The sequence below is a fragment of the Gopherus evgoodei genome, chromosome 3 (genome assembly GCF_007399415.2).
Source record: "Gopherus evgoodei ecotype Sinaloan lineage chromosome 3, rGopEvg1_v1.p, whole genome shotgun sequence".
NCBI classification, from domain to species: domain Eukaryota; kingdom Metazoa; phylum Chordata; order Testudines; family Testudinidae; genus Gopherus; species Gopherus evgoodei.
The window spans coordinates 215,739,450-215,756,984 of NC_044324.1; positions in this window are offsets into that span (position 1 = coordinate 215,739,450).

Genomic DNA, 17,535 nt, shown 5'->3' on the forward strand with positions numbered 1-17,535 from the left:
ATATGTGAAAAATAGAGTTCCTTTATCCTAATTTCAGAAAAAATAATGCAAAATATCACCCAGAAATGTTATCCTGAGTGTATCAGAATTTTAAGTGTTTGCAGATCAAAAGTGAAAGGCATATTCAGTTAAAGAAATAAAAAAATGCATCATCTTAATTACATTGTGAATTGGGGCAAAGTATGTTTTCTTACTAATACATTCCTCACTAATACTAATTCCTTACTAAGACTCACTGGCTTCAGTAGGACAACTTGCAAGATTTGGTCCTAAGTCTCCTAATAACAACAAAGTAATGCCAAGAAAATAGTCTAGTAATTTCGTGGGTAGGATCCAAATCTTACCAATGTTTATTGCGATGTGTAGTGAAACCCTCTCACAGATGACTGTCTTGTGAAAAATAAACCTAGTAAAGGTAAAAATCCCCATGAGATCTTTTTTCAGTCAATCCCTCTGACTAAAATAATTCACACCTGTTAAACTAATAATTTTATGCACCCAAGAACAGTGCACGGTGGAATATATTTACATTTAATTTGATCAACTCACTAGATGCCATACGTAAATAAGATCTGATGGCTGAAGTCTGATATAGGCTTTATCTTTATAGGAGTGAGCAGACAGAGTGGCTGTGCCATTTAAGTTATCAGGTGACTCAAGAGTGAATATAAAATTCTGGCACACAAAACAACACCATAGCAACAAAGACAGCCTGGCAACAGCAGCAGCTGCACAAAGGAAAAATTAGAAGGAGGGGAGGAAAGGGAAAAATAAAAGAGCAATCTGCCACAAACATCTATTCCCTGTCAATAGAATTTAAAAAACAAAAAAACATGTTTTCTTCATAACGTGTCATAAAACATCTTTTAAAATCCTGGGAGAATATCGACTATTAGAAAGCTTAATGCATAGTAGCTGAGATTATCTGTGTCTTCATCAGCACCTTCATGTATATGAAGTGACCCAATAACTCACATCTGCACTGCACCCACCATTTATTCTGGATTGGCTAGCCTGATACACAGCTGGCACACGTGTATTTCCACACCTCAGAAAGCTGCTCATTTCTTCTGAGCAGGATGCAGGATTAAGTAGATCTATTCCCCAAGTGATCTTTAGAGCAAACATTGCCTATCAGAGCTCTCCAGCCAATGTCTTTGGAGCTCCGTGGTTCTATATATCCTGGAGATTAATTCATTCCACTGGGAAGTCATATAGCACTATGCTCACAGTATCCTTTTCTGTGTCGCCTATATGGGATCAGCAGATGAACTAGAACAGCTAGATAACTGCATTTACTCAGAAAAAATAAAGCACATTAAGACTTTATTAAACCCAAAAAACTCCATTAGTGCAATGTTATGACTGCCCAGGTAAAAACAGAGTCAAAAGAGAGTCCAAAGGTATGGTGGGCAAAGGATAGTTCAGTGGCTTGAGCATTAGCCTGCTAAACCCAGGGTTGTGAATTCAATACTTGAGGGGGCCATTTGAGGGCAAAAAATCTGTCAGGGACAGTACTTGGGCCTGCTGTGAAGGCAGGGGACCAGACTCCATGTCCCTTCCAGTTCTGTGAGATGGGTATATCTCCATATTAAGGGTTCACAGTGATGTCACTTCACCCTTATTGCTATATGTAATAGATTCTATTCTTGCTTCTCTAATAAATATGTTTTAATATATTTTTGTTTATCATTAACTACTCACCATAAGAACTGTACAGAATGTACAATAATGGCTAAATATCCTGTTACAGACCAGATTCTCAGCTGTGAAAACATGTACACAACTCCATTGACTTTAATATTGCTGCACCAATTTACACCAGATGAGTTTCTACACCTTTAGCATTTGCTTTCCTAGCTTTTTTTTCCAAATCATTAACTCTCACTCTATTCCTGTGTGGTAATGCTTTGTGCAGGTGCTGGCAAAGTCATTAATGAGAGCACAGCTCCTGCGAGAAACAAGGAATTCTGCAGAAGCACTTTAATTTTCTGACATTAGAGCAGAATTTTCATAACCAGCACTTGCCAAGGGAAATCCCAGATTGAGATTTTTTGCTCTTTTGAAATTGTCTCTGCTACTGTCTTGGTTTTATTTTATTCATTCCAATCTACTTATCTGGTCACTGGTTACTGAGGAACTCTGAGGAGTCCAGCTAATGCCCCAGCTGCTTCATCCAACCTGCCTAATGAACCTCTTTCCCAGAGAAATTAGAGACAGGTCTTCTCATCCACGCTCCAACTTTCTGTGGAGGTTCCACAGGGCTCCATTCTTGGTCCTGTTCTTTTCTCCCTCTACACCTTATCTCTGGGCAATCTCATCGGCAGACACAAATTCAACTACCATCTCTGTATGCTGAGGCCTCAGAGGTCTATCTCTATACTCCAGAACGGTCTCCTTCTGTTCAAACTAAATCTTAGCCTGTCTCTGATATCTCCTTGTGGATGTCTAGCTGTTAGCTCAAGCTCAACAGAGCTGTTAGTTTTCCCTCCCCAAGTCGACCCTGCTACTCCTTTCTTAATCACTATGGACAACACTACATTCCTGCATGTTCCTCAGGACCATAAGATGTCATCTTCAACTCAGACCTTTTGGTAGGTTCTCACATCCAGATTACATCTAAGTATTGCTGATTCTTTCTGCATAACATCTCTAAGATAATTTAAACTCTCATCCAAGCCCTCATCATCTCAAGTCTCATCTTCTGCAACATCCTTCTCTCTGGCTTTGACACATGTAAGGCTGCTGCAAAGATTATTTCCCCAGCTCATCACTTTGACCATAATACCCTTCTCTTTGAATCCTTCCACTGGTTCCCTCTTCTCTATCCCATCAAATACAAGCTTCTGGTTCTCACTTTCATGGCCCTTCACAGTCAATTCCCACTCTGCCTAACATCCCTCATTTGCTGTCAATGCTTTCCTCTGATCAGCCCATGAAACCAATTTCCACTCCCCATGGGCGGCAGGTGACTCCTCCATTTGGGGAGGTTGGGCATGGCCAGACCATGGCCACGCCTCAAGGCCGGGCCCCACTAGAGTTCCTCCCCCCAAAGCCCCACCCACACTCCACCCCCTCCCCTGAGGCCCTCTGCCTGCCCACCAAGCATGCCTCTTCACTCCCTCCCTCAAGGCCCCACCACAGCTCACACATCCTCGCCCCCTCCCCCAAGGCTTCCACCTGCCTGCTGCACGCACGTCTTTGCTCCTCCTCTGAGGCCCCTCTGCCAGCCTGTTGGCTGCTCACCGCTCACTTGCACATGCCTCTTCACCCCCTCCCCCAGGTCCCTATGTGGGCAGAGTGGGGATGGGAAGAGGCAGAGCGAGGGTGAGGCCTTGGAGGGAAGAGGATAAGCAGGAGCAGGGTCTCAGGGCAAAGTGGGAGCGGGACCACAGCCCGGGGACCCTTTTGGTGACAACGCACTCCAAAGGCAGCCAGCTGGCTGTTTGGGGAGGTGTAGACTCCCCTGGCTTCTTATACCTGCCACTCATGCCACTCGTTACGTTTTTGAAGAAACTCCTTTGTACTTTCTCCATCGTGCTTGGGAGGAACAGACTTCCCATAAATACCTGTAAAGCTACATCATTAGCCACCTTCAAATCCCTCCTCAAAACTGTTTTGCCATGATGCCTATGTAACGCCAACAGGCCCTGGTTGTCGGCAGGCAGGATCGAACCAGGGATCTCTGGAGATTCGTGCATGAGCTAAACATCAACTGGCTGTTAGCTAAGGCTGTAGAGCAGACTCATTTATCTTTCTCTCTAAGTGGCATCAGTGTCACTAGATGGGACAGAACACCACACCCAGGAGGTATGTGGGCTACACCCTACAAAAACTTGACAATGGCTAATCTGGTGTGCCCAGACCACTGCCTATCATTCAGACCAATATTATCTTGTTTCTGTGTAGTTTCACATCTGTCTGTATCCATCTGTTGCCTCTTGCCCTGTACTTATGTTGTAAGCCACTTTGGGACAGAGATCACCTTTTTGTTCTGTGTTTGTACAGCACCTAGCACAATGGGATCCTGGTCTATGACAGGGGCTTTTAGGCACTATGATAATACAGATAATAAAAATAATAAATAAAAGGGCAATAACTGGTAAGACTGTCAGTGTCAGGAGAGTTGGTCTCTTAAGAACAGACCTAATAATTTATTTAGAGGTGTCTGTAACCCTGCCCCCTACTCCAAGATCTACTGATAATCTCCACCAACAATGGACCCAGTGTGTCCCAGCATGCTTTCACCAGCTTGCAGAGGAATGGCCCATAGCCCAGACATCCTTGAGCACCATAATTCATCAAGGACAAATGGCCAAAACTCAGGCAGAGATGACTTCACCCCTATCCCTTTGTAATATGGTTCTGCCTCCACTGAAGGGACCGGCCCAGTCTGAACTAGGTGATCGTATTTGTCACATAGATAGGAAACGTCACAGCTAGTAATTCCAACTTCCTTGCTTAATGATTCATCTGTTGCAGGTTATCTGTGTGCCAATGACCTGTAAGAACAATACAAAATAGAGGTTGGGGGCATTTGAAAGACACTGTATCAGCTGTATTTAACTAGAGAAAGTGATAATTTCTAATCTGACTATTAGGTTTAATCAGTTGCATTGTATTCTCCTCAGAGCAGTCTCCGGAACAAAACCAGTTCCACCTATCTGGGATGGAGGATCAATACAGTAGGCCCCGATGAGAGCAATGGAGTGTTAACCTTGAACGAAAGGAGGTCATGGTCAGACCATGACAAGGTTATAAGTCCGTTGGCATTGTATTTTAATAACAAAGAGCAGCTTTCCCTCTTTTGTTCCATGGTGTGCTGATTAAGAGCTGAACACCAAGGCTGGCCTGCATAGCCGCATGAGATGTATACGGTCAGAACAATTGAGAAGGCTGTGCATCTGATGTGGAGAGGGGATTGGTTAAGGGCATCTCAACGCCCTGGCTGATGCTTCTTTGGTGGAGCAGTCAGCTAGATGACTATTTTCTGAGACCTTACCCCACTAGTGGGAGGGGCCATCAGGAAGGCAGTATGCATGCTCAGTGAGTGCCTTGGTATGATTCCCACAAGCCTGACTGCCATGTATGTGTCAGCCAGGTCCAGGACTCTACCAGTAGGAAGGGGGATGGGGAGCAGCATAATCCGCACATAGCCACTTCAGAGGTGGTTCCTTCCTTCGGAGTATGAGTGGTAGTTCCATGGCTGCAGAGGCCAAGTGGACCAAACAGCTCCTGCAAGCTTTGTCCTATGGAAGCTCATGAGTTCAGTCTTGAGCACCAAGTTTTGTGCAGTTTTACAAGCACCCACACCTCACAGCACACAAGGCAGGGTGGCCTAGTGGTTAAGGTATTAGATTGGGACTCTGGAGGTTCTGTTCCCAGCTTTGCCACTGACCTGTCATGTGAATGTGTTCAAATGGCTTCATCTCTCTGTGCCTCTCTTCCCCCGGTCCCGTATCCTTTGGACTGGCTTGTCTATTTAGATTATAAAATCTTCAGAGCAGGGACTGTCTCTGTTTGTACAGTACCTGGCACAATGGGGTCCTGATCTTGCTTTGGGTCTCTAGCTACTACCATAATACAAATAAGTAATAAGGAATTGTTGGCTTAAATAGCCAGAAACAAAAGAGAACATTTAAGATATTGAAAGATGTACATCATCTCAATTTAATTTCACAAAAGTAGTTTGGGGTTTCTTTTAGATCATTCCATACTACAGGCAAATTTGGGTTTGAACTTCTTTTACTGGCACTCTGGCATGTTGTTTTCCAAACTTTTTGAAAGTTCCCAGATGCTTGTGTGTTTTGATACCTCTCTCAAGTGAATACAAATAGATTATGATTATGCCTTATCGTGGAGCTAAACATCTGATTTTAAAATTTAAAGTCTTGTTTATAATCTCCTAAAGTTTCTTCTCTCCTCCCTTTCAGAAGTATTTAGTTCTACTTCCCAAAAGCATTTTGAAATCAGCGCAGGCTTCCCATGTCCATTCTGGCTATCTTACAAAACACAGTTGTAAAAACTGGAATTCCATGACCAAAAAATTAGTCACAAAACAACAGAACACCATTTACGTAGTTGAAACAGAAGAGATATTCCAAGATTTGATTAATTGTGTTTCTAATGACGTAAGCCCTGAACCATAATATCTAACAGTGATCCTTCTCATTTTTAACTCATTCTCCTATAAGCCTGTGACATGTTTCAAAGACCTTTCTTTACATTTTAAGGTCAGTTATTAACATTCTTTAGCATCTGTAGGGTAGCAATGTTGTGTCTGACCACTTATGCCCAGGTACATGGAGTAGACAACCAATTAATCTCTTTCCCGCCTTGCTAGATACAACATATGCACAACTGCCAGACTGAGACCAACTAGTATCTTCCCCTTGATACAAAGACTGCAGCTTAGCTAAGTAACCTAAGGGTTATTCTGTTTTATCCATATTCTTAAGCTGATGAACCACTAAGAGCTGTGACAAGGTTTTATGAGTTAGAAATCATTCTGTTGGATACATAGAGGCATCTATTAATCAGGGACTAGCCGTAATGGACTCTGGGACCTAGAAGTGAGCTAAGAACTATGAAGCTAGAGATCTGTGTCTGAAGAATGTGCCCTGAACCCGGGAGAGTCGTTGCCCTGCTGAGGTGAAGCACTGAATTCTCAGGGATGTAACCTGCTCTGTGGAGACATTTGCTGGGCAATTAGAAGCAATGTTCCCTGAATTCCCACCCGAGAGATAGTATTAGTGACACAAGTCATGTGTAGAGGAAGGGAGGAGGTTAAATGAGAAAGGGGAAAAAAAGCCTTTATGAAGGAGTCAGCAGCCTGCAACTTGGTATTTATGATCTAACCACGACTGGCAGTAGGGGTGGGGAGGAAGGAATGAGCAGCCACTGTGTGTCTGTTGTATAAGAGTTAGACAGCACTGCAGGATCACTCAAACAATGCAGAACACTCCCCTTATTCCATTCTCCCTTCATGATCCCCATTAGCAATCCAATCCTCCTTGTTGTCCAGAGAGTGAGAGCCAGAACAAAGCATTATGTCAGACTGAAAGTGATTACCAAGGGCCCAATCCAGCTCCTGTTGCAGGCATTCCATCAGCTTCAGTGGGAGCTGGAATGGGCCCTAGGAAAGCAAACAATATAAGTGATCTTGTAATGATCTTTTTTTGAGATATGCAACAGTTTCAATGAAATATCCAATGATTAATTTAGGATTCAATGTTTGTTTTCCCAGTAGTCTTGTAAATATTTAATGGTCATGACATATGATTTGAAATAAAGAGCCGTTACCATAAAGAAACCTCAGCTTCCCATCAGCAAGCAGAAATAAAACTTTGAGTTAACAGAACTCAAATGAACTACACAGAATATAATAAGGGATATATCTTGCTTTCTCTAACCAGGGTGAGATTTGCAGTAGTCATTTGGAATAGCTGGCATATGCACTGATTTTATCCTAATGTAACTGATGGTCATCCAGAATGGACCCATAATACACATGAGCATTACTATTCCTGCCAGCAATGTGCCCAGCATTATTTCATAGATTATTACTGATCTGACTGAGTGCTTCCAGCTTTAATCTGAATGGGTATGTAAATTAAAGACAGTATATTTTGCTGTTTCTTCATTTAGTTGGGGATTGGTTGGGGATTGGTCCCGCTTTGAGCAGGGGGTTGGACTAGATGACCTCCTGAGGTCCTTTCCAACCCTGATAGTCTATAGTTCATCAGAAAAAACATCTTTCATTTTCATCTTTCATTTGTTGACAGTGCCCAGAATGTGCTAGGTCAGGGGTCGACAACCTTTCAGTAGTGGTGTGCCAAGTCTTCATTTATTTGTGGTAATTTATGGTTTCACGTGCCAATAATACAGTTTACATCTACAGGGGCCGGCGGATGGAACCCCAGACTGGCAGCAGGCTGAGCAGACCAGCGGCTGGGACCCCATGCCGGCAGCAGGCTGAGCGGCTCAGCCCACTGCCGGTCTGAGGTTCTGTCCGCCAGCCCCTGTCAGCCAGGGTCCCAGCTGCTGGCCCCGTCGACCTGCTGCCGGCCCAGGGTTCCGTCCATCCAGGCTGGCAGTGGGCTGAGGGAGGCCAGTGGCGGGGACCCCAGGCTGGCAGCAGCGTGCCACAGTAAATCAGTTTGTGAACCACATTTGGCACGATTGCCATTGGTTGCTGACCCCTGTGCTAGGTTATTGTTTGTTCATAATACAGTAGTGCCAGGAGGACCCAACAGCTAGGTGCTGTACTTACACATAGCCCTGGTCTACACTATGAGTTTAGGTTGAATTTAGCAGTGTTAGATCAATTTAACCTTGCACCCATCCACACGATGAAGCCATTTTTGTCGACTTAAAGGGCTCTTAAAATTGATTTCTGTACTCCTCCCTGATGAGGGGATTAGCACTGAAATCAACCCTGCTGGGTCGAATTTGGGGTAGTGTGGACGCAATTTGATGGTATTGGCCTCCAGGAGCTATCCCAGAGTGCTCCATTGTGACTGCTCTGGACAGCACTCTCAACTCAGATGCACTGGCAAGGTAGATAGAAGAAGCCTTGCAAAATATGAATTTCATTTCCTGTTTGGCCAGCGTGGCGAGCTGATCAGCACAGGTGACCATGCAGAGCTCATCAGCACAGGTGACCATGGAGTCCCAGAATCGCAAAAGAGCTCCAGCGTGGACTGAATGGGAGGTACTACATCTGATAGCTGTATGCTATCCAAACTCTGTTCCAAAAGACGAAATGCTGGAATATTTGAAAAAATCTCTAACGGCATGAAGAACAGAGGTTATAACAGGGACCTGCAGCAGTGCCATGTGAAGCCTACCAAAGAACCAGAGAGGCAAACAGCCGCTCCAGGTCAGAGCCCCAGACATGCCGCTTCTATGATGAGCTGCATGCCATTCTAGGGGGTGCCCCTACAACTACCCCACCCCTATGCTTCCCTCCTCCTACAACTACCCCACCCCTGTGCTTCCCTGCTCCCCCACTCCTGCCAGTCTACGTTGGCAGTTATCCCCCCATTTGTGTGACAAATTAATAAAGAATGCATGAATTTGAAACAGCAATGACTTTATTGCCTCTGCAAGCGGAGATCAAAGGGGGGGGGGAAGGCAGTTGGCTTACAGGGAAGTAGAGTGAACCAAGGGGTTGGATTTTCATCAAGGAGAAACAAACAAAACTTTCACACATAGCCTGGCCAGTCATGAAACTGGTTTTCAAAGCTTCTCTGATGCACCGTGTGCCCTGCTGTGCTCTTCTAACCGCCCTGGTGTCTGGCTGTGCGTAATCAGTGGCCAGGCGATTTGCCTCAACCTCCCACCCTGCCATAAACGTCTCCCCCTCATTCTCACAGATATTGTGGAGCACACAGCAAGCAGTAATAATGATGGGAATATTGGTTTCACTGAGGTCTAACCAAATCAGTAAATTGCGCCAACGAGCTTTTAAACATCCAAAAGCACATTCTACCAACATTATGCACTTGCTCAGCCTATAGCTAAACTGCTCCTTACTACTATCCAAGCTTCATGAGCCATGGGAGCAAGGGGTAGGCTGGGGTAGGTGTGACTGCGTGGTGTTGCCAACTGGGAGAGCAGCCCGAGGCAGATATTCTAGGCAGGACTGAATCTCCATTAGACAAAACTTAAAGAAGAGAATGACCTGGAGTAATTTCCATTTTTGTCCAGGCGCCCTGACCGACCTCACCGAGGCCGGCCAGGAGCACCCATGTCTGCCCAGGCACCCCCAAACAACCTAACCGAGGTCAGCCAGGAGCACCCATGGGATGATGACGACAGCTAGCAGTCGTATTGTACTGTCTGCCATCCACAAGGCAAGCAGCACCCAGGAGACATATGGTGACAGTGAGCTGAGCGGGCTCCATGCTTGCCGTGGTAACTGCTCTGCATGGGTAACCGAGGAAAAAAGCCGAGAAACAATTTTTTGCCATTGCTTTCATGGAGGGAGGGGGGCCTGATGACATGTACCCAGAACCACACGCGTTAATGTTTTTGCTCCATCAGGCATTGGGAGCTCAACCCAGAATTCCAATGGGCGGCCGAGACTGTGGGAACTGTGGGATATTTCACTATCACTACCACAGTCCAAGGCTCTGAAAGTCGATGCTAGCCTCGGTACTGTGGACATACACCACTGACTTAATGTGCTTAGTGGGGAACACACAATCGACTGTATCAAATCGATTTCTAAAAAATTGACTTTTATTAAGTTTACCTAATTTTGTAATGTAGACATACCCTTAGTAAGAAACAGTCTCTGTCCAAACAGTCTAAATAGGCAAGATGGACACAGGAAGAAAGTAAGCATTATCATCCCCATTTTAGGGAGTTGATGGAGAAATGAGGCACAAAGAGATTAAGAGAGAACTGGGAATTGAGCCCAGATGGCCAGAATTCCAGTGGAAGGTCTTACTCCCGAAAAATCAAATCACCTCTCCTTTTCTCTCTTTCCAGGTGCCTCACAATACATACAAGGAAACACAGATCTTCTAACCAAGATCAGCATTAGAGGTTACCAAACCAGTAGGGAAGGAAGTGAGAGAAAGGACATGGGCCATATTAATAAGAATACACAGTTCCTCAGTTACGGCTAGCCCATACCATGCTGGAGTAAGAACTGGGACCAGATCCTCAGGTAGTGTGAGTCAGCACACCTCCACTGAAGTCAAAGGTATGTCAATTTACACCAGCTGAGGATCTGGCCCATTAAAAAAAAAGTGTATATAAAATAATTGTCAAGGACATATTCTCAGTGTGGGCTAACTTCTCAGAGATAACAGAGCAGAAGCTGCACACAAAGAGGTATTTAAAAGAAGAGAGTGGAGCTGCCTTGCAGACCAGCTCAAGAAAGAAGTTCTATGCATGGAATAAAACCAGGAGAGTATGGCAGGAAGGCTATAAAAATGCAGCATCCAGGCTGGCATCACTGGCAGAGTGGAGGGTGGGGCAACCTAATGAATTTATCACTGAGAAGGCAAAGACAATGGAGCATGTGCCTTAGCCCAGCAGGTACTGGGCACCCATTGATATCCATGGAGTTTGTAAGTGCTCATTAATTGTCAACTTCAGGTCATAAAAGATCACCCTTCCTCAGCCAGAATCCCAGCATTCCACAGGGAAAATCCAGTGGATCCTAAAGTAATGAGTACAAATCTATCAAAATACAGTGGAGACTCCTGCCCAAAAATGTACATGTAGATGGCTAATTTTGATGAAAGATGCAACCATGGTGCTTCAGTCTGACCACACGTATGCAGAGGTAGCTTGTGTATCAGTTAAAGCATGGGACTAGGCATCAGGACTCCTGGTTTCTTCCCCCCTCTCTGCCATTCTCAACTTGAGAGAAACTGAAATGGTTTGCATAAGTGCTCCAGTTTCAGTGGGTATCATGGATGCTTATTCACCACACTAGGATGTTGAAAGGCTTACTTACTATCTGCAAAGCACTGTGGGATTGTCAGCTAAAGGGTGCTCGCTCTGTTGTAGGAAAACATCAGTAATGATAAACCTGTATAATAAAATGTTGTCAATAGAGTTGCTGGTGAGCGCGGTGGGCCAGATGGTGGCCTCCTCTCAGAAAACTTGTGTGGATAGAAGTTTGTTTTGTTTGGGGGTTTTTTGGGGGGGGGAGTGTAGAGGAAGGGTAAAAACATTCCACTAAATCTTCCCCAAGATCATTTTGTGGACAGATGGACTGTGTGGGAGGAGGGGTAGGGGAGTGGGTGGAGAGGAATACAGTCCTGAACTCTTTACTGCCACATCAATTCCAGAGGACTTGGTCTCCAACTCTGAAATGCTAACTACACCGAGTCGCCCATTCCTAATCACAGATTGTAGTATAGAAAGATTACACTTAGGTTAACAGCCATAAGCAAGGGCACATAAAATATGGTTGAAGTTAGAATACGTGGCAGCAAATCACATGCAGAAGGGGACCAGATTTTATTGATGAGAGGCAGCAAAACAAAAACACCACAACACTCCTGGCTGTGGTATGAATATCAGGAACAAGGAGGAAGATCTCTAAACAGCCCAAAGATTACCTTTGGATGTAAGCAATTACTAAAAGTCTGGCCAGTTAAGAAAGCAAAAAGGACAGACATAGGCTAATGGTTGACATTTATGAAGTACCTCTTATCCAGAGATACCAAAAATAACATTATTAAAATTGTGAAGAACATGTGTTCCTCGGTGAGGTCCGTTCCACGCAAGGATGACATCATGGTATCACCCCTTCCTTTTCTTGCAGAATCCTTTGGGGTGGGGGGCATTAAAGTGGGTGAGGAAAGATGTGTCTGACACCTTCTGGATTCCCTTGTCCCAATCCTGTGGGGGAACCCAGCTCAGGTTGACACAGACTAGAGTAGCATTCACTTGTTCTGTCCCCACCCTCTGTGAGGTAGAATTTGCAGATACATTTGGGGAGATCCTGGAACAGTATAGTTTCTGCAGGATCCACGTAGTCCATAGGTAGGTGTGAGTCACAAGATCCTAGCAGCCAAGGAGAGGCAGGGGACATCTGTGTGAATGTCCCTTGATTCCCGCAGATTCCCTGAGGTCCACTTTATTCTCAGGAACTGCTAGATTCTTCAGGGATGGATTGAACTATGCCACCATAATGGAAAGAGGATCTTTTGAGCTATACATTTTGTTCCTGCATAGAGGAGAATGGGTCTCTTTATTACAGCAAACAATGCTTGCATCCAGTATAGCTAAGGTTGCAGAAAAAATTCTATTATAAACTTCTGCTCTCCTACATTTGTGACTTTCATTAACATTGGCATTTTTGAATTAAATTTGTATAAACTTATTCTCTGCCTGAAAATGGTTTTCGTTTTCCTTTATTAATATGAAGTTTGAATAAAATATAAGCATTTTTGAGCTACAGGAAAGGGAATCTGCTTTTCCCACTTTAAAAAGAAAAAATATTGACCACATATTTAGACCGAATTATAGCAAAACCAGGTAAAGTCTGAAACTTGGAATGTGCCATATATGCTGCTAATTGAGGACTAGTCCATTTGCTTAATTGGATGGAGAATGAAAAACAATCAATAGAAAAATCACTTCCATAGAGCTGGCTCAGAAATTATTTTCTCTCCCGATGAATATTTTCAATAAATTTTTCCCCTTTCAGTTTCCTCAAAAAAGATTTAAAAAGTATTTTGGAGTTGACAGAAAAAACAATATTTGGTTTTCAGCTGCTGAAATCTGACTATTTGGGGGAAGAGGGTTGACAAATATCAAACATTTTTCAATAAACATTTTTGGTTAAAATTCCATTTTGTAAAAGAGTTGTAAAATAAATTGACAACATTTTTGAGCACCTTGACTTTTTAAACACAATCAATGTGCATTTGCTAAGATTTTATTTTAAAGTGACGAAAACCTCACCCCTTTGCTTAATCACTGTATGATTTCCCAAAGAAGGAGGTTGCTGCTGGCCTGTTTGTATGAGGAATCCTTTACTCAAAAGCCGTTTAAATACTTGCCTTAATGGTACTGAAGAAGAAACTGCAGGAAGAAAAAGAAATCATGGATCTTGAGACATTAGCATTGTTGCCATTTTTTGTTCTCTCTCTGATATTCTGTAACTTCTTGTTTTTTCATCCAAAAACGAGCATCTCTTTTCCTAAACATGTGTAACTGTCTCGGTTTACAGAAAACCATCTCCAACCAACCAACCAGTGGTACCAATGGAGGGAAATTACCTTTCCCTCATGCCAAACTACAAGCACATAAATGCTGAAGTTAAACACAGGCATCATTTTTTAATCTCCGTTGTGTACCCAGCAGTTGTCCAACACGGCTGAGTCAACTCTGTTGCTGGAGTGGAAACTGAATTTTTCCATTTCCCCACTTTCTGTGATTTCAGCTGTGCAGCTGTAACCTACAGGCACATGTGTTATAGGCCCCCCTCTGTGCCAATCCACAGAAGATTGGAGTTTTACAGCCTACAGAGTCTGGCTGTGACAGGTTGCCCCCATTAGGATGCCACCTGATGTGCTGAGATACCACTGAGCCTGCCTGTTCTGCCAGCCTGGGCAGCCTTTTTAGCTGTCTTGCTGAGCCAGGCTATTAAGCCTCCTCCAGCACACACACAGGCAGGGCCACACCTCGTTGCAAAAAGACACAGACACTGAGATCAGTTCTGGAAAGACTCAGTTTTAGAGACTTGCCCCAGCACTGAGGTGTCCACCTCCCTTGGAGCGCAGACCCAAAGGTATATGAAATCCACCTCCTCCCTCAATGTGGAGGAAGATATGCACAGCCTCTTATCCATTATAATATAACCCCCATTATTAATTGTACAAACGGGGTTATATTATAAACAAGAAATAAGTTTAACAACTACAAAAGATGAATTTTAAGTGGTTAAAGAGAGAGCAAACAGAACAAAGCCGATTATTAAGCAAATAAAACAGAACACGCAGACTAAGCTTGTTTCACTGAACAAATTGGTTACAAATAGTAATTTCTCACCCTAGTTAGTGCTGCGGGCAGATTACAGACAGTTTTGAAAGGCAGCTGCACTGGCTTGAGACCTCAGGTATTATTATTCACAAGCTAGATGCCCTTCCAGCTTGGCCTCAACCCTTCTCCCCCCTGCAGAGGTGGGCAAACTATGGTCCAGAGGCCACATCCAGCCTGCGGGACCCTCCTGCCAGGCCCTTGATCTCCTGACAGGGGAGGCTAGCCCCCAGCCACTCCCCCGTTGTTCCCTTTCCTGTGGTTCAGCCACTCCCTCAGCGGTTTTCACTCTTTTTCCTAGCTGTAGTCCTCTCCAGGGCTGCTTTTAACCCCCGTTCTGCTGGAGTGGGGCAGTCGCCCCACTATATCATATCATAAGCATAATTTCATAAAGAATATGGAGTGTAATGTCACACAGTGCTCTTTACCTCAAGCTGTAGCAGTGTGTACCTTTGAGGTCTGGAGGTCTTGTGTACAATTCTTAGTGTGTTGGCCAGCCAAGATGGCAGTCATCACTGTCTCAATATAGTTCTTTGCATCAGATACTCTGAGATCACTTAGCCAACCAATATGTAAAGAGATGCAAGGCGTGGGGAGTCATTTAACAGATGACAGGAACTTTACACAATGCTATAGGACAGAAGACGAAGAGGAATTAGTCCAATGGAAGCAGCTAGGAAATTTTAGATAAACAACATAAAATTGCACCAATTTGACAGGATGCCAGGACTAGCACTTGTCTTGCAAAAGAGCCATAGGAGCTTTAAAAATTAAGAGGTCAAGATCAGTCCAGTTTGATATCCCATCCGAAGTACACAAAAGGAGACATAGCATTGTGCTGCACTATAGAAGTCTTCAAATCAATATAATGTTTTAGCAAGAGCAAGTGGAACACATAGATCAAAGATGTTAGATGGAAACATCTTGTACAAGTCAAAATCAATTTGGTGGAGCAAAACTCCTGTATTACAGATGCAACACTTGGTGCCTAGAGACCATGGTGATTGTTATTTACAATTGCCTTGTTTATTATTTAATATATATAAACATAAGCCCTATGTACTGAAGCTTTACAGAGGAAAAGACTCTCTGCTCCCAGCTGTTAGTGCACAGGAACATACAGTGCTTCAGCTAGCTTCATTTGCATAAGCTTTCTACCCAGAATCCTCCAGTGATATTGTAAGAGCCGCCATAACTATACACAAACTCCAGTCTGGTTGGATAATGGTATGTTACTAAGAAAAGGGGAAAAGGTTCTATCTGAGGGCAAGGGGTCTGCTTATAGCTCCTATATGCTACTGGTTCTTCTCTGCTGCAGATCCTGTGCTCCTGAGAACCTCATGGCAAGAGATAATGCAGGCTAAGAACTTTGCTATGGGAGATGATGCCAAGGTGGTAGAGGTGAGGGATCCTGTGCCCCCTTGCCCCCTCAGTCTGCCCTTTTATTATCGGCAGGCATGAGTCATCTCTGCATGGTGAATCCTTGACAGGATGCAACATAAAGAGGGCTCTTTGCTGAAGCCACAGAGCTGAATAAATGCTAGTGAGGTCCCTCCTACCCAGCCATTAAATAAAGCTTAAGTAACTACCACTGGGTTAGGTAGTGGAGCCTCAAGACAGGACCAGATAGTACTGCCCAAGGGACTAGAAGCAAGTTTCCTGGAATGGACCTCAAGATTCTAGGACTACCCTGCTCACTCACACTAAGTTATTGGGGGTGGTGGTGGTAAGGCACGTTTTCCAATTTGACGTTTATGCTGGTGGTGGAAGGAACCGAGTTAGCCTGCTGCCAAAGAGAGTGTTTTATTTATCATTCACTTAGATATATGAGTGCTGTGTTTTTCCAAGTTGATGCTGTGTTCCATTTTCCCCTAATAAGTTTTCCTTGTCTCATAACCAGGCTTGTGAGTGGGGATGTATTGCCTGCGAGAGGCACTTAGGGAAGGTATTTAGTGAGCCCAGAACTTCTGGATGGGGGTTTAAGCGACGGGTGTTTATTGGTTGCAAGAGCTATTTAATGCAGCCCCCTTGTTGCTGCTGACAAGACATGGCAAAAGGGTTACACAGAAATGCATCTATTTCTTTAGACTTCTATTAAACAAAAAACCAAAACACCAACAAGAAGTTAGATCCTTATTTGAATTTATTCTTTAATGAAGTGTCTAGTTGATCTCAGAGACTTGCCTCTTTCTAGCAACAGTCCACCTCTAATGGTAACATTTCTCTAGTCTGAGAAAATGTTATTAAGAAGACACTGCCTACTAGTGCTTTAAAAATGAGTTAAAACCTGTTTCAATGTTAAGTACTTTCTAAGCACAACAACTCAGAAGGAAACCTGTAGACCCCACTGTACATTTTAGAGAAGGTAAATACATACACCACTTCTTTAGAGAGAAAAAATAATGGATGCTCTATATTGACAGACTTCAGGATATGAAAATGCTATTTTATATTTGAAGGGGTTTATTTGTTTGTCATCGTAGCAAGTGATACGAGATCAGCTGTGCATGAAAAATGGTAGCATTAGGTATCAAAATGGGCTAAATACTTTGAAAGCATTATGCCACTGTGGCAGGGATGCTATTGTTAAGGTGTGAGACATGTTTTCATTCTAAGGCCCTGATTTGGGGCTCTTGTAATTTTCTGAACTAAACACCATTTGGACAGAAATTCCTCATTCATCTGCCCCCCTAACAGCCAAGCTTCCTGACATGCCCGTTGAATATGCAGGAAGACACTCTCTTCTTGTTTACCTCTTTGGTGACTTTGTTATACTGCATTGTTAAATCTCTGGAGATTCTCTGGGCTAACTGGGTTTGACTGAGGGGTAGAGAAGAGGTACTCTGTCTGTGCCATTGCATACAAATGAGGTTCCCTGTAGGCACAAAGGAATCGCTACCCTGTATTCAGCACCATCCCTCCCTGACATTAGTATCTGTGCTCAGTTAGCTCTGCCTCCTGTTAGTTGGACAGCATTGCCTATGACCTGTGACAAGCTTCACCTGTAAAAGTTTGTTTTAC